This window comes from Nothobranchius furzeri, chromosome 12 (genome assembly GCF_043380555.1).
Source record: "Nothobranchius furzeri strain GRZ-AD chromosome 12, NfurGRZ-RIMD1, whole genome shotgun sequence".
Lineage (NCBI taxonomy): Eukaryota > Metazoa > Chordata > Actinopteri > Cyprinodontiformes > Nothobranchiidae > Nothobranchius > Nothobranchius furzeri.
Window position 1 is genome coordinate 48,707,800 of NC_091752.1, and position 24,039 is coordinate 48,731,838.

The 24,039-nt window shown below is 40.1% G+C and overlaps 2 long non-coding RNA genes across 6 annotated transcripts; one reads left to right on the top strand and one right to left on the bottom strand.

The window, feature by feature from the left end:
- The first annotated feature begins 790 nt into the window (after positions 1-790).
- LOC129162932 (uncharacterized) lies at positions 791-2,835 on the top strand. Its single transcript, XR_008562937.2, has 4 exons — positions 791-1,396; positions 1,638-1,744; positions 2,231-2,339; positions 2,416-2,835. It is a non-coding gene; the product is annotated as an uncharacterized lncRNA (long non-coding RNA).
- A 206-nt stretch (positions 2,836-3,041) lies between these two features.
- Positions 3,042-6,141, bottom strand: LOC129152505 (uncharacterized). 5 transcript variants are annotated; one of them, XR_011515618.1, is made up of 8 exons: positions 5,530-6,141; positions 4,956-5,288; positions 4,655-4,719; positions 3,916-4,113; positions 3,713-3,813; positions 3,319-3,486; positions 3,189-3,250; positions 3,042-3,118 (listed from the first exon to the last, which is right to left on the bottom strand). It is a non-coding gene; the product is annotated as an uncharacterized lncRNA (long non-coding RNA). The 5 variants fall into 5 exon arrangements; XR_011515616.1 differs by having other exon boundaries at positions 3,042-3,486; positions 4,956-5,003; positions 5,180-5,288; XR_011515617.1 differs by having other exon boundaries at positions 3,042-3,250.
- Between the last annotated feature and the right edge of the window lie 17,898 nt (positions 6,142-24,039).

Here is a 24,039-nt window from a genome sequence, read left to right on the forward strand (position 1 = left end):
TCCTCTCAAAGTTTTCAGTGCAGCATTAGCTTGGGTGTAAAGACCAGTGTTATGCATATCCACATGTGCAGTCTCTGTGGTCAACATGGTTTAAATCTAAAATATTTATTCCTTCAGCATCGACACGCCTACAACCAGCTCCTACCTGCCAGCATCTAACAGCAGCCAGCACCCACTCCCACCTCAGACCTGGTGGAAACATCTAATTCTACAGAAGTACAATATCGTACGGCACTTGTTTGTTAATTTAATGTATTTTTTTTTCAGGAAATACGAAACGGGATGAAACACTTCTGAACACTATGCAGACGATGCTTAGGTCAGAGAGGCTGATGTATTTAGTGCTCTGGAAAGAACTGGCAGAAGCCAACTGCCAGCAGGGTCTATTTTCTGCAGTTGACAAATTAGCAGACTAAAATACATTATTGAGCTTGCATTTACACAAACCATTAGATGCACATGTACATTGTTTTTTGCACTGAAACACTTTTTATTGGTTTGTTGCACACATGGCTTTAATAAGTAACTTTTTAAGCGTTAGAAGTATTCTTTGTCTTTGTTGGTGATGCCAGGTGGTTTGGTCACACTAAATATAAACTATATACTTAAAGAGTAACTAAACTCCAAAATAACTTTTTTTGCTAATTAACTGTATAATTTTGTCTTTACAAATGCAATATTTCTGTTTCCGTGCATTTTTGACATGTTTGTGTAAACTTGATTAAATCTAGAATCTAGTTCTAAAAACGTCTAAGTGCTGCCCCCTGTGGCAGAACAGTGGCTACTGTATGGGATTAGATTTGTGCCAATAGGATCAAGAAAAACACTTTGGAGAGCAAACAAATTTTAAGACATTGAGAGAAAAAACCTTGGTTTCAAAAGAAAAACTTACGATCTGAATCAGATTCTTAAAATGATCAAGAAAAACACTTTGACGGTCAAACAAAAATTAAGAAATTGACAGAACAAAAATATTGACTAAAGGAAAAAAACATGTTTCAAAAGTAAAACTTACTATCTGAATAAACTTCTTAAAATGAGTAACAAAGTATGTTTCCTTTTTCTGTTTGCCTCTATGTGTTTTTGTTATCAATTTCCTTAGTTTTGTTCTCGCTGCTCAGAGCTTTGCTCTCACTACCAGATTTGCACTTACACTGTCTGGCTTTCTCCTTTGCAATCCCTGAGTTTTTGGTTGCAATTCTGACACAACCCTTTCGGGTGGGCGGGACTTCTGAGAAGTCCTCTCCCATAGGACAGCGGTTTCTCTTGAGTGACAGTTCAGTGACCTGGAAGTGATGTAGCCTCCAAGACATTTTTTTCCACCTGGTCAACAACATGAATGTTGAGCCCCAAACAGGTTATTTCTGCTGTCTGTGGTGTCTACTGAGGATCTAAAGTGAGTATTGATAATATATTTTATCTTTTCTTAGTTCATCTGTAAGTTAAGCCACTTTTTAAGTTGGTTTTAACCAGATGCTAGCTCACTAGCTAGCTGCTAAGCAAGCCATTGTGCTAGCCTCAGGACAATGGACTATTGTTCCAGAGAGACGTATTAAAAACTCATCTTAACATATTCATTACTGGTTTCATGGAATAAATTATTGCGGTTTATGTTAATAAGTTTTCTAATTTTTCAGGAACCTGTGGAACATCAGAGACTTTGCAGCTATTAGAGCTAACCTGTGTACTGCTAACTTGCTACAGAGGAAGCAGCAGAAAGCTGAGCTAACAGGCTGTTTTGCAGGTAAATACTCTTTTAGTGGAACTGCAGGACTTTTATGGTATAACTCAGAATTTACATGAGCTATTGTGGGAAGACTTTTAAACTACATTTACATACAGATACATGTATTTTTTATTCCATGTTACTTGGACGGGCTAAACAAGTTCATAGTTCTGCCTGCTCCTTTTTCAGTGAAACGAATGGATTATATGATGTAACTCTCTAGTAAATCTATAGTAACCATAGTCTGGTGACTAGTGTCTATTTTAGCTACATTTAGCTTAGCTGGAGTAATGTAGTCTAACTCTGCCTCAACTGGTGACTTTTTTACTTCATTGTCAGCCAGACAAAATGTTGCTACAGAGAAACGCCCAAGGTACTGATCCCACAATAGAAAATCATAATGTCCACATTTATTTCCCACAATCTCAAACGTCACACTAAAATTAAACTTTTAGCTCTGATTTAATTATTTCCTTATTGATATCAGTTTTCCCTTTGTTGTAGGTAATCCTCGGGTGTCAGCAGGAGGAGGTGACCACCTGCATAACGGAGCACCCTGGTTCTGAGCCAGTTGCACCTTTGTGCAGCTCTTTGGGGATACGATGCTCAGCAGGTTAAACAACTGTAAAATTGATTTTGTTCGTAGTTTTTGTTTAATCTCTTACATCACCAGTTTTTCTTTCTTACAGACACATTTCTCCATGTGGTCAGGTGGTGTTGGTGTGATCTGGGAGGGCACACTCATGTCGTCATCTCTTTGTGCCGTCTCCAGGATCCTGATGGGAGTTCTCTGTGCCTATAAAGCAGGAGTATTTACTTCTGGGCCTGGAGGGCCGGTATCCAGCACGTTTTAGTTTTAACTCTGTTTCAATACACCTGATTTCAGTCAGCAGATAATTAACAGGCTTCTGCAGAGCTGCTGCACAGGTAATTCAACCACTGATTCAAGTGTGTTGGAGCAGGGAAACAACTAAAACGTGCTGGATACCAGCCATCCAGGACTAGAATTGAATACCCCTGCTATAAAGCCTTCCTCCCTCCTCCGGACTTTAAACATTAGTGTTTTATTACGGTTTACCTGATTTAGTAAATAAATCTCAATTTATAAATTTCCTGTTTTGGTGCCTGTCCATAAAATCCTGCATTAGACACCGAAAGCTGAATGGATGCCTTTCATTCACTTTGACATTCAATGTATTTTTAAAGATACACTTGAAATTAATATCAGCTGTTTAACAGAGTGGTGCAAAGTAATTGCTGATGTCATGATTTTTGCAACAACCTGACCTTCATGCAGAGAAACTCAGGAGACAAATGAGCTAAAAACAGTTTATTAAAATGTTTGACGGATGACTGAAGAGGTAACTGCTGGAGATCAGGAACCAGAAGCTTCTGCGAGGAAGAGCAGAGGTTAGTAAGAGGCAACAGGTCAGGTTTTTCTTAGACTGTGCAGGTAGCTTACAGAGTCTGAGAAACGCCACAGAGATGGAGCCACAGGTTTTAGTGTTTAAAGATCAGAAGGCCCTGAGGTAAAATTGAGTGTTAGTAATGACTAAAGAATGACTTACAAAAGGAAAAGTTTAGGTACTTACGGTCTAAAATTGTAGCGCAGACGGGAGACAGCAGAATGGTGGAGAAACAACCAGAAGTCTGGGAGAATGACAGCATGAGTAGCAAGCGGGTGAGCAGAAGGTAGTGGGTAAGCCGACTGCCAGTATGGTTGTGTGATCAGGAGCTTCAAGGAAATAATTCCCATAGATCTGCATAGAACATGAGAACGTAAGTTTGAAAAACGGCAGAGTCATGGGCTAGATATGGGTTAAAACACTCTGATGAGTGACCAGCTACCAGCTTTTATTCAAGGATGGGGTTACAGGTGTGTGAGGATGTGCCTGCCCCATGAGAAGAGTTTTCAGGTAAGCCTCTCCATGGTGCTCTGCAATGGTGACTAGCAAGGCTAATGAAGAGATTAAAGGGAACACAAACCCAGGACTCCGACCCAAACTCCTAACAGCAACACAACGACTCCTCCCACAGGCGGTTGTTCCACTGAGCACGCAGCTGCCCGAAGTTCAGCATCAGGCAACCTGTAGGCGATGTAATCATACGTGGCTTCTGAGCATGCAAGTTTATTCTAACTGTACAGCGTACAATAATAATAAAGATTTATATTGTGTTGTGTTGCTCACCTTACAGGTTCTTTTAAAATATTATCCTGTGCCTGCTTACAGCAGGTCTTTCAGGTCTTTTGAACTAGACACAGAGAGGTTCAGGCACAGGTACTTAGTCAGACTCCTGATATGGTAGAGCATCCACCACCACCGACTCCTGATATGATAGAGCATCCACCACCACGGACTCGAACAATTGGTCCATATGCTTGTCAACTGGAAACAATGGAAAAAGATTACCATTAGTACAGATATTTATCCATAACCATCACTGTTGGTTTATTATACAGCATATGAACTACATGAGGTGGGATTGGTCTGCAGTAGGGATGTGTATTTTTGACAGAATTTATTGTTGGAATATTCAATAAACAGTCCAAACTGATACTTAACATATATAACATGAGTTTCTGAACCATAATAGCGAGATTTAAATTTCAATGGTGGAAACAAAACCCAATGCACACTGCTGCCAACTAGCGGGCCACATTTAAAATGCACCAAAAACAAAGAAAATACACAAATGTTTGCATGTAAATTCTTCCAAAAATTAGATACACTGCTTTTGAAAATGGATGTAATATCTCAGGAAAAAATATCACGATATATTGCCATATCGATATTTTAGAGACAGAGTTCGAGAATATTGATACAATATTACTGGGAAAATACATCGCGATATATTGTCATATTGATATTTTCTTACATCCCTTGTCTGCAGTGTACTTTGTGTACACTATGGTGTGTCTTAGCTCACCAGCTGCAGTTGATGCATGTGGCTGTGTAGCACTTCCATTGTAATGCAATGCAGCAGTTTTCAATCTGAAAAGAAAATAAATAAATAAAAAATAGCTTTTAGACAAAAATATAGATTTTATGTAAAAATTAATTAAAAGCATGTATTTAACTCATTATTGATTATCTGTCCTGGATAACATTCTTTTCATGGAGAATACAGAGCACGTGACAGAAAGCACATTGAATCTGATTTGTCTTGTTCTGACAAACAAATGTCAGATCTGTATACTGGAAAGAAATGTATTATCAAACATACTCACTTAGATAATTATTCAGTCAGAGTTACATCATAAAATCCATTCGTTTCACTGAAAAAGGAGCAGGCAGAACTATGAACTTGTTTAGCCCGTCCAAGTAACATGGAATAAAAAAATACATGTATCTGTATGTAAATGTAGTTTAAATGTCTTCCCACAATAGCTCATGTAGATTCTGTCTGAGTTATACCATAAAAATCCTGCAGTTCCACTAAAAGAGTATTTACCTGCAAAACAGCCTGTTAGCTCAGCTTTCTGCTGCTTCCTCTGTAGCAATCAATAGCAGTACACAGGTTAGCTCCAGTAGCTGCAAAGTCTCTGATGTTCCACAGGTTCCTGAAAAATTAGCAAACTTATTAACATAAACTGCAATAATTAATTCCATGAAACCAGTAATGAATATGTTAAGATGAGTTTTTAATACGTCTCTCTGGAACAATAGTCCATTGTCCTGAGGCTAGCACAATGGCTTGCTTAGCAGCTAGCTAGTGAGCTAGCATCTGGTTAAAACCAACTTAAAAAGTGGCTTAACTTACAGATGAACTAAGAAAAGATAAAATATATTATCAATACTCACTTTAGATCCTCAGTAGACACCACAGACAGCAGAAATAACCTGTTTGGGGCTCAAAATTCATGGTGTTGACCAGGTGGGGAAAAAAAAATGTCTTGGAGGCTACATCACTTCCAGGTCACTGAACTATCACTCAAGAGAAACCGCTGTCCTAGGGGAGAGGACTTCTCAGAAGTCCCGCCCACCCGAAAGGGTTGTGTCAGAATTGCAACCAAAAACTCAGGGATTGCAAAGGAGAAAGCCAGACAGTGTAAGTGCAAATCTGGAAGTGAGAGCAAAGCTCTGAGCAGAGAGAACAAAACTAAGGAAATTGATAACAAAAACACATAGAGGCAAACAGAAAAAGGAAACATACTTTGTTACTCATTTTAAGAAGTTTATTCAGATAGTAAGTTTTACTTTTGAAACATGTTTTTTTCCTTTAGTCAATATTTTTGTTCTGTCAATTTCTTAATTTTTGTTTGACCGTCACAGTGATTTTCTTGATCATTTTAAGAATCTGATTCAGATCGTAAGTTTTTCTTTTGAAACCAAGGTTTTTTCTCTCAGTGTCTTAAAATTTGTTTGCTCTCCAAAGTGTTTTTCTTGATCCTATTGGCACAAATCTAATCCCATACTACTGCATTTTGAATTTGTGATTGACTCGGGCTGGATACAATTTTATGTCAAAGGTACAGTCTCCTTCCACTCCCCCTCCAACCCTCCCGAGGTAAAAATTCCCCACACTTGGCCATGCCACTCTGTGCCTCCTGGCAACGCCCACTTTCATGGCATTTTTCAAATCTTGACTAGGGGTGGAGTTACATTTTCTGATGGTGTGCAGTCCATCTTTAAATTAAGCCTTTCTTGTCCTCAGGTGTGTAATCCTGTTTCAGTTACTTAACTTTTTAATAGTCTATATTACAGCAGGAGTATCGCATTTCACAAAGGTTAGACGTTTGTATATTATGGGGCTACTTAAAGCTGCTTTCCGGAGTTTTCCTTCTCAGAAATGATGTATGATTTTTCACAAATCCGTAAAAGCAATTGTCTCATGTACTGTGATAAAATGTAAGCAATAAGTTTTTTTTGTTGCTAACCACGCCCCCTGCCCTGCAGAGCTCCGTGCAATAGGAAACTGAACACCGACCAAAACTAACCTAGCCTGGCAAGCCAGACTAAATAAATGTATTATTTAGTCTGGCAACGCTCCATTGACGGCTCTCGGTTGTGGGGCGGGTTCTACCGTTGTCTTTCAAATGATCTCCGCATTCCACTGGACAATGAATGTGACATACTCTTGTTTCACTCTGTTGCATCATCCCACCCACCAGGCATATAGAGTGCCCTGATTGGCCCACAAACCGGATAAAGCTCTGTGATTTGTTCACTAAGCAGATAGAGCACTATGATTGGTCCACCATTATGGACCAATCACAGCTCTTTATGTGTTTGAAACCCCCTCTAGAGAGCTATGATTGGCTAGCCAGAGTCCTGGTAGGAGCTGCTGAGGTTCCAATGGAGCGTGCCTAGACCTTTCTTTGCAAAGCAAGAATTTGGTCTAGTTCACTAGGCTATAACTAACCAATAGCGTTAGACTACCGCCAACCTGCTTCAAATTTAACGACGCACCTCGGCTGATGCAGAGTTGTAACTTTTCACGGACAAGAAAGTCTCTAAAATATAAATATATGAGAACACAACATGACATGAGAATAATACTTGTGAAACAACATGTTTTAGCTGGGTTTGACGTCTACAGAAGCACATTTATATACAGAAACGTAAAGTCGCCATCTTAACCCTCCCACTGTCTTTATGGATGACCCCGCGAGGAAAGTTGACCATTGATTAGGTTCAGGGGGACTGCCAGAGATTTTGGGCCCCCTGAAAAAATATCAAGTTGGGCCCCCTGGGGGCTCGTCCATAGCTGGAGCTGGGGTTCCACCCTCCCAGATTCGAAGGGAGAAAAACATATAATATATATACTTCATATTAGTGTTTCAGTTTTGCTCAGTTATGTAGGTCTACATGCATTCTTACTTATTTACGTATCATTTTCACTGGCTGTCTCTCATGAAACTGTGAATTTCTTTCAACAGATTTAGCAATATCACTGCTGGAAAAAGCAGGAAATGCACATGCTGAAAGGTGTTAGTCTCCTTTTCCCTTTTACTCCCTTAAAATGTGTTTATTTATTCTAAGATTTTATTTGATGATACATTTCAAATTTGGATATCTAATTAAATTTCCATGTGTCAAAGCTTTACATAACTTCATTTTCAGCTGTCTTTCCTCTTGAAATCCAGTATTTCTGTATGACTGACAAAAATTAAGGATTCACTGCTGACAAGGTGACTTCTTTATTAAGTCTTCATGGCTTCATCATAGACACGAAATGAATAAGCACACAGTTCAAACCGGAGTCAGTTAGGGTTACATACAATTTTAAAGTTGGATAACTTTGCATGAATGCGTATATAAGTCTCTAGACACCCATTTTTCTCAACAAAAAAACAGCTAAAAATATATTCAGCCTTGACTGTACACAACAAGATTTATTATTTACAGTGATATAATTAATTATGCTCCTGAGTGACATATTTAGTGACGGACTAAATAACAATGCTTAAACCTGCCCAGCATCCAAAACAATCAATACATTTTTACTGATTGATATATATATAATTATCATTATGTGGAAAAACAATATGTTTATCACCCAAAATACCATAGCCTTTTTATATTCCTTTGTAATAGTACTGATAAGAGAAGAGAGCCTTAAGTGATTCCCACAGGCCCCCTTAAATGAGGCTGCTAGCTAACAATCTATATTGCTCACCTTCTTGAGGTTCATTGGGTTGTGAGGGGACACCTGCTGACATATCAGCTGCAGATTCTGGTAGGGACAAGAACAACCCATTTACCATAATTAGATGAAACATAGTTCCTCTCACTGTGGATATCAGAGCTAGCAAACAGGTTGAATTTAACCACTCACTAACCAAACCCACCTTTCTTTGAGAAAAACTGTGTGACATACTGACGCCCTCTCTTCTGCCTGTCCTCTTTCTCCTTTCTTTCTTTCCTGTGACCCAGACTTTGTTTTTGCAGACATATTTACTGCAGTCTTGGCGTACTCTGCTGTCTGACTGCTGCGTGAGCTGGCCTCGCCTGCTATGCGCCCCTCGGCCAGGTGGACTGTGCCATTTTATGCCGTTGGGGGGGACTAATTGGGGACCTCTGAATAAATATACATTTCATAAAGACTAAAAGATTGTTTGTTTAATGTCTTAAATGAGAAAACATACTGCAAAGTAAAGTTTAAAAAACACAAGTACTTTATTTTTTACTCAACTTTGAAACTTTTTTGGGCCCCTGACAGCTGTGGGCCCTTAGAATCTTCCTAATCTTTCACCGCTTTACGGCGCCTCTGATTAGGGTTGATGGTTTATCCCTTGAGGTCCACGTAGCAGGAGTGAGGTGGTGCTGACTCCTCACCCCTGCCACATGGACCCAAGGGATGAACTATCAATCCTGCTCAGTGGTCAACTTTCCTCGCAGGCTCACACCGATTAGGAAAGTGGGAGGGTTAAACAAACAGAGCAATAGCCACAAATTTGTGTGATATGCTTGTCAGCCACTAGATGGTGCCATCGGATAAGAGAAATACGCCGAAAAAAAACCTTTAAAGCACACCTGAAAAAAAAACGCTATTTTTTACATTTTGATTGACACATGTTGCCCATTTTTGAAAATGCCATCCTTTATAATCACCTTCAGTGGTTGCTCTGTCATATTAGAAGTTTGCTGCTTATTTCAATATTCACACAAAACTTTCGAGTCTGATAATGTGATACTTTTTTTGCAAACAAATGAATCACTTTGAACAAGCATGACAGTTTGCAAAGAAACATTTTATTCATCTGTCAAACTTTCAAAATGTGATTAAGGAAATAAGTATTCTCAAAAGTTGGAAGGCACAAAGTATCAAAGCTGCATGCATTCCAGCTCCCTCGGTATCTGCTGCAGGTGGTTGTACTGGAATATCTGGTAGTGGATTTTGGTCATTTTCATTCCACTCTTGTCTATAATCCTCTTCATGACTCTCACAGAGGTTGTGAAGCACACAGTATGTGAGCACCATAGACTTAACTCTCAAGAATGCAGTCATTGCGCTTTTCAAGGCATTGCCACCTTCCTTTATGTCTGTCAAAAGTATTTTCAACCACAACCCTGCTCACTCCGAGAAAGACCCCAGCTGGCATACGCAACCACTCGATTTTTTTTCTTGTTCTTGATTTAACACTGCACCAAGACCTATAGAATGTACCAATACCTTGTGCACCAACATTGGTGTGCAGTGTGTACAGTAGTCAGAGGTCAGTAAAAGCCAGGACAGGGTCAGATGTTATTCTCTCAATGTCAGTGTTTGGAAGGCTTTTTGACACCTTGGAGTTTATCGGTCAGCGAATGGTTCTGTGGGGTTCATAACCCTTTTGTTGCAGATTAAGGTGCATAGCTTGCAGTGAGATCATGTAAGGGTTTTACAATGGTGGAATATCCATGAACAAAACTACTTTAATTCCATAAAAGCAGAGGGGACCTGAGGAGGTCGGGAACGTCTTCTGTCTCTGGAACAGGAAACTGAAATCCTCAACATGGTCATAGAAAACAATGCCATAACATTACGGCAAACACAAAGAAAAATTATAGAAAACGACATGTTTCAAAATATTGATAGGGTCAGCCTATCAACACTGGACAGTGTCTTGCGCAGAAATCCTCTTAGGATGAAGCAGGTCTACAGGGTGCCATTTGAACGAAACTCATAAAGAGTCAAAGAATTGTGATATAACGATGTGCAAGTGAGTCCCACAATTGATGCACACACTCAACACTGTGTACAATAAATTATACATATTTCAATATTGTAATCATAATGATTGTGCTTCTCAATAGAGACCACTCCATGTTTATTTCTGATATTGTCATGTGTGTTTCAGAGAGTCCTTGAGCTAGAGGCAGCTGCAGTGGAGCACCAGTTCATCTTCATTGATGAGGTTGGATTCAACCTCACAAAAAGATGAAAGAGGGGAAGGAATATAATTGGCCAGCGTGCCATTGTTGAAGTCCCTGGCCAGCGCGGAGGGAACATCACAATGGGGGCAGCGCTTGGCTACCATGACATCATTCATCACCATGCTACCCTTGGCCCCTACAACTCCGCCCATCTGATGACATTCCTGGACACTCTACAAAACGCACTCATTCCACCAGATCAGGCAGATGGTCCAGAACAGCCCAGTGTAAGGGTTTAATTTACATCTATTTAATGAACCACAAGACATGAGATTCCATAGAAAATATGAAATCAATCTTATGGATCTTTGGGTAATTTTAATCAGAAGATTGGAACTTTTTAGTGCAGGGATTATGTAACCACTTCGTATTAACTGAGACACAAGAGAAGAGAGAGTCACCTTTAAAACGTTTAAGAAGATTTATTTTTAAACAATTTTAAACAAGACTAACTCTAAACTCTAAGTAATGAATGGATCTTGGTGTGAATGAGACGTGAGAAGGATGGTGTATGTGCGAGTGATGTTGTCATCAGAACTCTCATATCAGGAGAAGCAAGTCTGAGTGGGAAGTGATGTTTTGCTCCAAAGCTATGATCGGAGTTTCATAAACACATGAGACGCCATTTTGTCGCTCCACACATACCCTTAGGATGAGACCTCCGTACAGATCCAGAATACCAGGTCCTCTGACCCCCCTTTCGGTACCGGAGCCGATGAAACAGCGTCAGCAGTATGACAGACTAGTCTTGGGATTGTCTCCAGGTAAAAGCGACAGTTGGTTGACAGCGTCAGATGGACCCTGAGGGTCAGTGAGTTCAGCTTTTATTCTGAAAGGAACCGTTGCTTGGTTGGTAAAGTGCAACAGATTTTATCCAGATTGTTGGTTCTTTGCTTAAAAAGGAAGTCCGGGTGGCTGGTCTGATACTTCTCTTAGAATGAGGTGAACTGAACCAAGATGGCGTGGGGACTGGTTTTATTAATCTGGATGTTTTGATTTACAGTTGAATCAAAGTTTGACAGATTTATAAACACCACAGAGACTATGCCACGCTTCAGAAAGGAAGGTTCCGATTGGATGAGAAAGATAAAATGTGTCATGTGGCTATAAGCATTACGTGGATCAGGATGTCTAGTGCAGCTAGATTAAAGTCATATTACTTATTAAAACTTACCAATCATAACATTGTCATTTCACAGATTGGTTCACATCTTATTATTGACTAAAACTTTGTTTGATTAGCTTTATTAAAAATAGAAAGAGTTCGTCTTCTTTCTTCTCTTGAGCTGGAAAGGGAGCAGTTTTAGAAGCAAATGCATGACCTTGAGGCAGTCTCATGCAGATTAGTTCTGTGTCAGAGACATCTGAGGAGATAGGGTAAATAACCTTTGGTGGAACAGCTCCTTCATCACGTTACACCAGGTATGTTGTCATTTGGGACAACATAAGTTTCCACAGGGCTGCTGTGGTTCGTAACTGGTTCACTGGCCACCCACGCTTTTTTGTTGTTTATCTCTCTCCATATTCTCCATTCCTCAATCCTATTGAGGAATTTTTTTCTGCATGGAGATGGAAGGTGTATGACCGACAACCACAAACCCGTATACCTCTTCTCCAAGCTATGGAGGACACGTGGATATATAGCAGCTGATTCTTTTCATGGCTGGAATCGCCATGCTAGGAGATATTTCCCCCGCTGCTTGGCCAGGGACAACATTGCTTGTGATGTGGATGAGGCGCTGTGGCCAGACCGCAACAGAAGAGAGGATGCAGCATAGCTTTCTTTATTACTGTTGTTGAGGGTCTGACCTCATGAGGAAATTACTGTCCAGTGATTTTCTCCAAAAAGACTGTGCTAAATTGCTCTGAAAAAGCAAATAATCACATCAGCGCCAAGACACTTCATTTCCCATGATGCTTTGCACACGGAAGCATTGTGATGACGTCACAGCCAAGGCGGAGCACGGTTCTGTACATGCGCAGAACGAACAACAACAACCAGCTGGAAGTTATAAATTTCAGCGAAAAACGAAACTTAACTGTTCTTTGTCCAGTATCACTGGCTGTAAAGGACACGCTGCTTGCCCCAGCTCCATTCAACTCAAGCACGCACGAGGCCTGGAGGCTGAAGAGTGCGAACACCGAGCCACTGGAAAAGCAAGTCCAAAACCATCAGAATCTGGCTGGAAACTCCAGCTCCATCCAGCTCACGCTGTAAGTTACAAACTAGGGCCTGCACGACTTTATTTTTTTTAAAGTCGACAATCAAGTAATGAAAGTCGAGTCGACTTCGACTAGTCGTCGATGACGTCATACACCGGAAGCGGGGGTGGGGGGGGTGGTTCGGTAGGTTCGCTGGAGTTTTTGACAATTAAAATTGCGCCCACATTTTCTAAGTTAACACATCTCTTTTAACAACGGTAGTTTCTGCATCCTACTTCAGCCCTCTCCCCCCTCCCCCTGCGCAGCAGCCGCAAACTCACTGATGTGCCTGCAGCCTCTCGGAGTTCCTGCTGCTCTAAACATTAAAATAGTTATTTCATTTTCTGTTCCTCACTTCTGATTACCTTCAGTGGTGTCTGTTTGTTGTAACCACCAGGTAAAAAAACTAACTTGTTTTTATTTGACTATTTTTCTGTCCTGCCTGTTTATTATCTTCCTGCATCTCCTCTCAATCCTAAAGAGAAACTGCTACCTGGGTTCATATATATTCACCTTATGAGTTACCTTTGAACTGCAGTTCTAAAAGATCTACCGACCGCAAAAACAGCGGAGTGCCGCTGCTCGCCGTCCGACTACAACGGGACCGTTTTTGCTGCGGAGTTCATGCCGGAGCGGAGCGGAGATAGTGGAATCTTGGGGGTGCGTCACCGGAGGACAACAGGTGATGCGCCTCGCTCCGCAGCAGCGAAATGCATCAGGCACAAATGACAGACAGAAAACATGAAAGGAAATGAGCCGACATGAACGATCGTTTGTTTAATTTGTTTTTGAGGTGGTGACACCTGATTTGGCGGTGCTCAGGACGCAATGTCTGGAGCGCACGTCAACGATCAGAGCTTTGCATGCACAAACTGGTTAAGATTAGGATGGGGGTGAGGGGAAGGTTAAATTGCAAGAGGGAAAAGGTCACAGTTTGGTTAAATGTCCGTTTTACCGCCGGTGTCAGTACCGCGTCGCCTCCGCCTCGATCCTGACGCGCAGAGGCTCATCACCTGCTGTCTTTTCCGAGGACTGCATCTTGTCAGTCATTATCCCGTGACAGCGACTAGTTGATGACAGGCATAAAAAGTCACTACAGAGCCGTGAAGTCGACTAGTCGACTAGTTCGTACAACCCCTATTACAAACTCAGCACAAAAGAAACTTTGTTCTCTTTGTGTCCAGCCCGTTGGAGAAACACTCATGCGGAGGAACAACGTAGAAGCGTAAATCACATCTGACCAGCGAACTTCAAAGGGACGCCTTTGATCAGCTCAGAGAGGTTTTGCTCCTGCAAGTTTTATTTCATTGAAACTTTTACCTTTTCTCGTCTCTTCTAGACCAAGATAAGCAGTCGACCGCGTGACTTGCTTCAAATTATCAGACGGTTTTTCTCTATCTTCCGTATCAAACACGTTACATATATCTACCGTGAAGTAAGATCTTTTGTTTATTATTTAAATATCTGGGTTATTGTCGGTCAGCTGTGGCCAGGCTGCCGTCTCTGTTTAGATTAAATAATTAACGAGTGATCTTAGTTGTTTGTTAACTTTTGAAGTGTTTAAGTTTAAGTTTTACTGTGATTTTAAGCCACTAAGTGTTTGGAAAGTTGAGAACTGGACACAATCAGTTCTCCTGTGTGTGAGAGAGAGGAGGGGAGAGCCCCACACACAGCTTATTCCTCCAGCCTTATCAGACACACACTCCCCCGCGCACCTGGGAAAACAAAGCATCCATTTCACACACACACACACACACACACACACCCTCATTCGTGTTTTTAGTGTTTGTGGGGACATCCTCCATTACACACACACCTCTTCAATTATATCAAATTGTTTTGCATTATTAACCTCCTTGTTTAATTAAATGTTATAAAATTCAGATTTGTCTCCATAGATTTCTTTGTGTCGATGTAAAATCTCTGCTCCTAGAACTTTTCCACATTTCAGATAGACTGATAAGAGTTTGGACTCAATTTTTCCCCGGTTAAAGGGGATGGTGCCCCGAAGATACCTAATTGTATCTTAATTAATTAATAACTCGGTAAATATTCCCATATTTACAGAATGTATTGAAGAATCCAAAAGTAAGTAGAAGCTTACTAATTATTCGCTACCTAATAACCCCAACACTGTAAATGTACACAGTAAATTCTTCTGTTGTATGTAGTTTATGTGTGCAACTTTGTGTTGGTTGGGAATAGGATAAACATTGGGTACAATGTTTTGTGGGAAAAATAAAATAATTTCTACCATGTATTTGTGTGATCAAAGTGTAAAAACAATATTCTGAAATAATACATGCATGTATTTACTGTCTGTAGTAGATGTAACACTGAACCAAAAAGGCTTTAGTCATTATGATGAATGGAGAAGACGTGTTTTCCATTCATCATAGTGTTCAACATTGAGAACATGTGTTCTGCTGGTTCTTATAAATGTCTATTCATATGATGGTTTGTGTGTCATTTGACAACAAAATCACATTTTGAAGAGAAGTAACATTGTTTTGAATGTGAAGTTTAATTTTGCAGGTTAAGTGAGGGGTTTTGCCCATTGTGTGTGTTGTTTTGGATTTGTGTAGAGTTCTGAGAATGAGGCATGCTTTCAGGAAATGTGTGTAAACAATTGAGAAAAACTGTAATACAGTAATATGTGTACGGGATTTAGTCTACTTCCTTTGGACGTAGAAAGAACATATATCAATCTATTCCATCCATCTTCATATCATATTACATCTTCATATCATATTATATTATATATATTATATATCTTCATATCATATTATATTATATATCTTCATATCATATTATATCATATTATATTATATATCTTCATATCATATTATATCATATTATATTATATATCTTCATATCATATTATATCATATTATATTATATATCTTCATATCATATTATATCATATTATATTATATATCTTCATATCATATTATATATATATATATATATATATATATATATATATATATATATATATATATATATATATATATATATATATATATTAAAAGCAGTTTTCTCTGAAACACATTCCATCTATAGTGCCTGACTGACAAATCAACAAGATCAGCATAATCTATTTTAGTGTGCATATACACATTTCCACATTTTCCAATTACTGAAGGTGCCCTTGGTAGAGTAATTATTTTGTACCACTGAGAAAAGTTATGCTTCTGTGTTAGTTTGGGCATGTGTTTGTAGATTTCCCCTGTTACCATCTGCTTTCCTTTGCACATGATGTCTATCTCCACATTAACTGTCAGTCACTCTGCTACCTGCAGACATCTCACTAGGCAGTGTACTGCAGCTTCGCTATCACAAGTAAAATACACTACAAGACACCGCCTTTACCCACACAGTCTGCGTTTATTGGTGAGCAGTAGAAAATTAAGTATTTAAACAGACTTTTTAACTGAACTGTTCCGTTTGGACAAATCTTCTACATTACTTTTTTTGTTCCAATGCTAAATTTGTAGGAGTGTTACTATAATAGTGTTCAGTTTATGTGCTAAATATACAATGTTGGAAAAGCCAATAACAATGCATTTCATGGCATTCTATAGAATCGCTATAGAATCAGGTTCATAAATGGAGATGGCACAATAATATTTTAGCAAGAAATTCAATGAATGAAATTAAGATGTACAAAGTAAAAGTTTACATCTATGCTATTACAGGTTTTATTATGGTTCTTGATATGAGAAACCTTTCAGGGGGTTTCAAGTTGTTTTTATTTATTTAATTTCCCTCAAACATTTTAATGTTTCCTTTTTAGTTGGCAGTATAGGGAGCTGAGGTCCTGTTTCCCCAGCGGGAGCAGCCCTGTGTGGCGCTCAGCCAGCTATATCCACAGGAAGGAGGGAGATCTTGGGAGGAGCGCAGAGCACATTTGAGTTCCTGCAGGTTGATGACCTCGCTAGGCAGAAGTCCACAATCTGAAGGCGGGGGTTAGGACGGGTTTTCACAGCATCTGTCTGCATTCCTTCCTTCGTGGGGGTTGTTGTTAGCAGCTCAAGGCTGCCTTGGCGTCAGATTTGGATAACAAGACTTTGTTTGGGTCAGGCTGAGATAATTTTCTTCTTTGCCTTCAGTCTTTAAACTGATCATTCAAGTCCTCCAGTGAAGCCAATTTGGTTTTTAAACTTGTCCACACCGTCCGGTGACCCTCTCCGAGATGACATCCATTTTGCGCACTAATACCGGTATCGCAGCTAGAACATTGTCCAGCTTACGATTCACCTCAAGTAGTGTCCCAGTCTGTGAAGTCTCCACACGGACGGTGCTTTCCGTGGGTGCTGGTTGCCCTCCAATCGCTCCCGTCTTCCCAAATTTCCAGAAAACCAGATATGTTTCCACTCCAATCAGAAGAAATCCAGTGATCATCAAGCCAAATATCCACATGTCTTCGACATCCTCAATGGACAACAGAGAGGCATACGATCCTCCAGACCTTCCAGGAATCGAGCGCATATCCCGCTGCGTGTGTCCCTTGAGGGCAAGTGGGAGCCCCCTCCTCCGGTCTCGTCGTAGAAAAGATCTTATCAATTGTGTTGAATGACCAATTAATTAAATCCATTTCCAAAAAATAGGGATTTCCAGAAGAAATGCAGAGAAGCGCTCTGTAGGCAGACAGGACAAAGAGCCTTGGGAAAAAAAAGATAAGGGAGCAAAAGCAGAAGCGTCTGTACTCTGCGAGTGCCAGAAGTTTGACGTAGAGGTAGAGCTAGTGGTAAAATGGATTGGTTTTTGTTTCCCAAATTTCCACAGGTTCAGTCAGAAACAAATGAATCTTTGGAAGTGATCTCAGACCCACAAAAACCTACGGATCTGGATGAAGAGAGTCAACCCTCAACCGCCGCAGCAGTCGAGGGTTTTGCCGCTGGAAATGCTAACACTAACGTTAGTTAACCTTGCAACACGATGGTTTTCTGTGTGGCTGTATGTGTTTATGATTTCATGGAAAAGTCAGCAATTGTTCATATGTTTATGATGTATATTTTTAATGAATGTTTCAGGTGCTGAGGTTTTGTGCACGCACGTGTATCTGCTAGTGTTGAAGGTGTTTTAGAGAACAATAGGTGCACATGACCCCTTCCTTCACAGCACCCTCAAAAAGACTGGCTCCTTCATAGCACCTGCAGAAAAAAATTTCTGGAGCCGCCACTGCTTTGCAGTCAATTACAGCCTGAAGTCTGGAACACATAGACATCACCAGACGTTGGCTTTCATCCCTGGTGATGCTCTGCCAGGCCTCTACTGCAACAGTCTTCAGTTCTGCTTGTTCCTGGGGCATTTTCCCTTCAGTTTTGTCTTCAGCAAGTGAAATGCATGCTCAATCGGATTCAGGTCAGGTGATTGACTTGGCCATTGCAAAACAGTCCACTTCTTTCCTTTCTAAAAACTCTTTGGTTGCTTTTGCAGTATGCTTTGGGTCATTGTCCAGCTGCACTGTGAAGCGCCACCCAATGAGTTCTGAGGCATTTGGCTGAATATGAGCAGATAATATTGCCCGAAACACTTCAGAATTCATCGTGATGCTTTTGTCAGCAGTCACATCATCAATAAATAAAGAGAACAAGTTCCACTGGCAGCCATACATGCCCACGCCATGACACTTCCAGCACCATGCTTCACTGATGAGGTGGTATGCTTAGGATCATGAGCAGTTCCTTTCCGTCTCTATACTCCTCTCTTCCTGTCACTCTGTTACAAGTTGATCTTGGTCTCATCTGTCCATAAGATTTTGTTGCAGAACTGTGAAGGCTTTTTTAGATGTTGTTTGGCAAACTCTAATCTGGCCTTCCTGTTTTTGGGGCTCACCAATGGTTTACATCTTGTGGCGAACCCTCTGTATTCACACTGGTGGAGTCTTCTCTTGATTGTTGACTTTGACACAGATACACCTACCTCCTGGAGAGTGTTCTTAATCTGGCCAACTGTTGTGAAGGGCGTTTTCTTCACCAAGGAAAGGATTCTTCGGTCATCCACCACAGTTGGTTTCTGTGGTCTTCCGGGTCTTTTGGTGTTGCTGAGCTCACCGGTGTATTCCTTCTTTTTGAGAATGTTCCAAACTGTTGTTTTGGCCACGCCTAATGTTTTTGCCATCCCTCTGACAGGTTTCTTTTGTTTTTTCAGCCTAATAATGGCTTGCTTCACTGATAGTGACAGCTCTTTGGATCTCATCTTGACAGTTGACAGCAACAGATTCCAAATGGAAATAGCACACTTGAAATGAACTCTGGACTTTTTATCTGCTCATTGTAATTGGGATAATGTGGGAATAACACACAACTGGCCATGGAACAGCTGAGAAGCCAATTGTCCCATTACTTTTGGTCCCTTAACAAGTGGGAGGCACATATGCAAACTGTTGTAATTCCTACACTGTTCACCTGATTTGGATGTAAATACCCTCAAATAAAAGCTGAAAGTCTGCAGTTAAAGCACATCTTGTTCGTTTCATTTGATATCTATTGTGGTGGTGTATAGAGCCAAAAATGTTAGCATTGTGTCGATTTCCCAATATTTATGGACCGGACTGCATGCCTCAGTCGTTGTACCAGGACCATAAATCATACATCTAAAAACAGAGTGTAACAAAAGGCAAATGTTTGGGAAGTTGAGAAAAGCAATGAAATGGACATTAAGGAGAGGGATGGTCAGCTTGTCACAATGTGAAGTAAAGATGATGCAAGTAGAAAAATATTTTATTCACAACTAGAATTGTAAAGGGCAGCGTGTGTGAATGGTGACATGACTGGGATTACAGACAGGAAAATGTTAAGGCAAAGAAAAGGACACCATTGAAAAAAGAATTGCACAAAGCTACTTCCTAAATGTGGTTAGACAAGATTGGTCTCACACTCACAACCGCTGTAAAACGCTGCTTTCATTACTCTGTATTTTTCTCACCAAAACCATTGTTTGCATGTGGAAGAGAGGTGCAAATGCAGTAGAAAGTATATGTTCTAAAATATTTGCTCTGGTCTGAAAAGGGCTTTAAATAAAACTAAACTTGTCTCCTCCTCACACCAAATATCACACTTGTGCAAAAAATTTAAATAGGACACAGAAAAGGTTTCTCTAATAAATTCTGGTGCATTTAGAAGTAGAGTGTACTGCTTCCTAACGTGTTAGAAAAAACAAAAATAAGCATGCAAAATGATTTTATTGGTTTAATTTGCAACAATAAAAGACATTGTTGTCACGTATTTAATTACGAAAGGGCGAGCATTTATTGGAAAATGCAGAATTTAATCATGTAGTGTTGCATGTTGGCAGCATCGAAACAATTTAGGTTCTTTTTAGCAAACAGTGCTTTATGCTTACTAGTGCCAAATGAAAAATGTTTTACACGATCTATTGGCACATTGAGCATGTGTTATGAATGACTACCTCTACCACATGATCATTTTTTTATGTTATCCTTGGAAGTGAATGGGTTAGAGCCATTTACCTGTGTGGTAATCTTGAGTTTTATATTAAAAGGAATCCGGGTTTTAAAGAGATAATTTCTTAAATGTTAATGCAGAAGATGATGATGTGCATCTCCAAGAGTATATGGTGAAATTACATGCTTTCAGTATTACAAAACTTTAATGAGATTTCATTAAAATTGGCCTGTTTATGATAATTATTTGCTTTTTATGTTGGTGAAGATCCTCCCAGGACATGGTCATCCTGAGGTCTTGGATGAAAATGGCTTGGAGAGTCAATATGTCCCTTATAAGCAATAAAACTGTGCAATCACTTAGTTATGTACATGTGAGGAATATCTCAGCTTCTAAAACCCCAAATTTGAATTCAATCTCTGTCAAATTGACACACTCGTAGCGCCTTTGATTATGTTCATGTTTATTTGGCAGACGCTTTTATCCAAAGCAACGTACAATTTATAACCTGTAGGGCATGTTGTGATGAGTAGGGGAAACCGGAGTCCCCGGAGGAAACCCACGCATGCATGGGGAGAACACGCAACTCCACGCAGAAAGGCCACAGCCGAGTTTCGAACCTGCAACCTTCTTGCTGCGAGGCAACAGTGCTAACAACTGCGCCACCATGCAGCCCATCTGATCTGATTAGCAGATCATCATCTGAATCAGGCTGACTTCAAGAGCCGATTACCTGTAGATGTTCATGCAAATGCAGAAAAATCTTGTGTTTATGAATTTTTTTGTAGAAAAAAAAAACAATTTAAAAAATATATTATTTTCAGTAGTGGGCAATGACCATAAGAAGGAATACATGCATTGTTTCAGTCACCTGACCCTGTCTTGTGTTTACAACTGAACTGATCCACTCTGACCAGTACCTATAATGACTTGTATATAGTAGCTGCTTCTGTAATTATTGCCTCTTTATATTATTAGCATATCTGATGTTTATTTCTTAATTCTAATTTCGCTATTTTGATTTTTTTTGCACCAAGTTCTGCAGCTATTTCCTAATGTTATGATTCTCGCACATGTGGCAATATAACCCTCCTGATTCTGAAATACAGCTTCGAGTTTGGGTTACGTCTTTTTAAATTAACTTTAAAATCCTTAAAGCTGACTGATCATGTTCTATGATAATAAAATAGATAATCTTTCTTAATTTCTATTTCCCATTAGCCCCTCCCTTGACCTCTACAGCAAAACAAATCAGTTATGTGAGCTAGAGCGTTGACCAATAAAATTACGTATCCAGAAAAGAGAGCTGCCATTCAACAAGAATGTGCCCCAGGAGCTTAGACAAACCTAGTTTTAATACTAACTCGACCATTTCATACACTTAAAGTTGACTGAGGAAGAGGAGGGAGGAGAAAAAAAGTGGGTTTATCTTTTTAATCTGAGCAGGAACATATTGTAAACATGCAGCCACAGTGGCTTTCCGTTAAAGTTGCTAGGCTATTTTAGTGCACGTGCACTATATGAGGCAAAGCTTTTAGTTTTCCATCCGGAAGGAAAGAGGAAGCAGAGCCCGGTGATAGCAGCCTAAGTTACGCCCATGTACTTCTGCATCATGGGTCCCCGGAAGAACGAAAAAACGAATGCAAGTCAATGGGGCTAAAAACGCTATTTTCTAATTCTGCTTGTTTTGTGCCATGGTTTTCACATATGATGTCTGTGTATTTAATGCAATAACACATTTTGATACCAAGAAATTGCTTGTTTTCACGGGGGGGGGGGGGGGGGGGGGGGGTTGGTTGGTTTTGTGTGTAAATAAGTCCAGGACTACAAATGTGCTTCACGAAAGTGATGTCATCGAACCAGACACGGAGAAAAACAAAGGGAAAGGGCTGTTTGTTCAGCGAACTTACAGTTTTTCTCGATTGGTTTGGCTCATTTCCGGAAACCGAGATGACATTCACAAAATAACATGGACAAATCTCCAAACCACCTTGCAATTGTTCACAACAGAATGTCAGTTTTCATTGGTTTAATCAAATTGCAAATGCTTTAGTACATGTCTCAAGTGACTCTGTGCTTCTTTTCAAATTATTATGTACAAGTAGCTACAGTTAGCACAATGAGCCCACATTTAGCACATTTCCCAAATAAATAGATCTTGCCGATCTAAACTGATTAGTTGATTTGTCAGTGAAATGGTCACTCACTCCACAACATATCAGCATGGTTTCATTGTGTAAGTCATCATATGCACAATTGTCTGTTCAACTGTCAAAATTAATCAAAGATATAATACCATGAAAGAATATCTTGGAGCATTTGATAAAGTTATGACAGTACTTGACAATCAATCAGGTGAAATTAGAACTAACGAAGGAGCAGCCTCCCACATCTCAGATGACCAATCATACAGGTTGTTCAGATACCTGACAGGTGTTGTCTATGATCATGACTGCTGCCAAAAGTATATAGACAGAGCTTGGCCCGGGGCCAGTTTCATTTGCAGTGTGAACATGGAAGCATCTCGCCAGATGAAATCCGGGCCACCCTTATTGACCACGTTATAAAACCATAGCCTCACAATGGCAGAGGCAGGTCGCCGAGTGCAGCCTAATGTGGCTCGGTCTACAGTCTCCTCCATCATCCAAACCTTTTGAAGGGAAAACAGGTTCAGAACTATGCTATTGAACTATTCAGTGTTGGTGTGTGTGTAGGCCTAGTGTACTGTAATATCGTCATGTGATGTTATTTGATACTATAAAAATGACAAAGACAGAAAAATGGAGAAAATACTGTGAATAGTATTCCAGTCACTGTGCAGTGCATCACACTTCTAGTACCATAGGACAGCAGTACAATTACAGTGGTAACTCATTTTGTAACAAATTTACAGTGTTGACCTTTGACTTGTATGTCTAGGATTGGACGACAGCCTCAAGTGGGTGGCAGAAGAAAACTTCCAAATGAACAACAAGAACGAGAAATATGCAACATGGTCATTGCAAATAATGCCATCACACTGAGACAGATTCGTAATGCAATCCTGCTAGACAATGTAATGTTCTAAAATATGAAGTCTATCAGCATCTCCAAAATAAACCGGGTATTGAAGAAACATCAGATGACCATGAAACAGATTTACAGGGTACCATTTGAGAGAAACTCTGACAGAGTGAAAGGGCTGCGGTACCAGTATGTGCATGTAAGTCAACTACTGGTTGTCTATCATTGTAACACTATTACAGTAAGACATGGTTACCACTGTTTTCTTGTTTTGCTGTATCCTTTTCACCTTCAGAATGCAGCTTTGTCTGAGCATTTTGCCTAGAAATTGTCGTCAGTTTCCCACTCCCTGTATGTACAGTAATTCAGATCCTCCCTGCAGTATCTGTCTCTACTTGACTGATTAGATTTATTTCTATTCTATTGTAGAGAATAATGGCATTAGAAGGCAACGACACCCCTCACATCCTAGTGTTTGTTGATGAAGCTGGCTTCAACCTGGCCAAAGGTCGAAGGCGTGGCCGTAACATCATTGGCCACTGAGCCACTGTGGATGTCCCAGGCCAGCGAGGGGTAAATATAACAATGTGTGCTGCTATATCAGAAAGAGGTGTGGCCACACACATTCCCAGTTTAGGGCCCTACAATACACAAAAGCTCCTCAATTTTTTGGACCACCTTTATACTGATCTGATCCCAGAAAATGAGAGAGGTGTAGAAGGACCTCAGCTACCACATTATGTCATTGTGTGGGATAATGTGAACTTCCACCGCGGCCCACGCATCAGAACCTGGTTCACCACCCATCCCCGGATGCTAATGGAGTTTCTTCCAC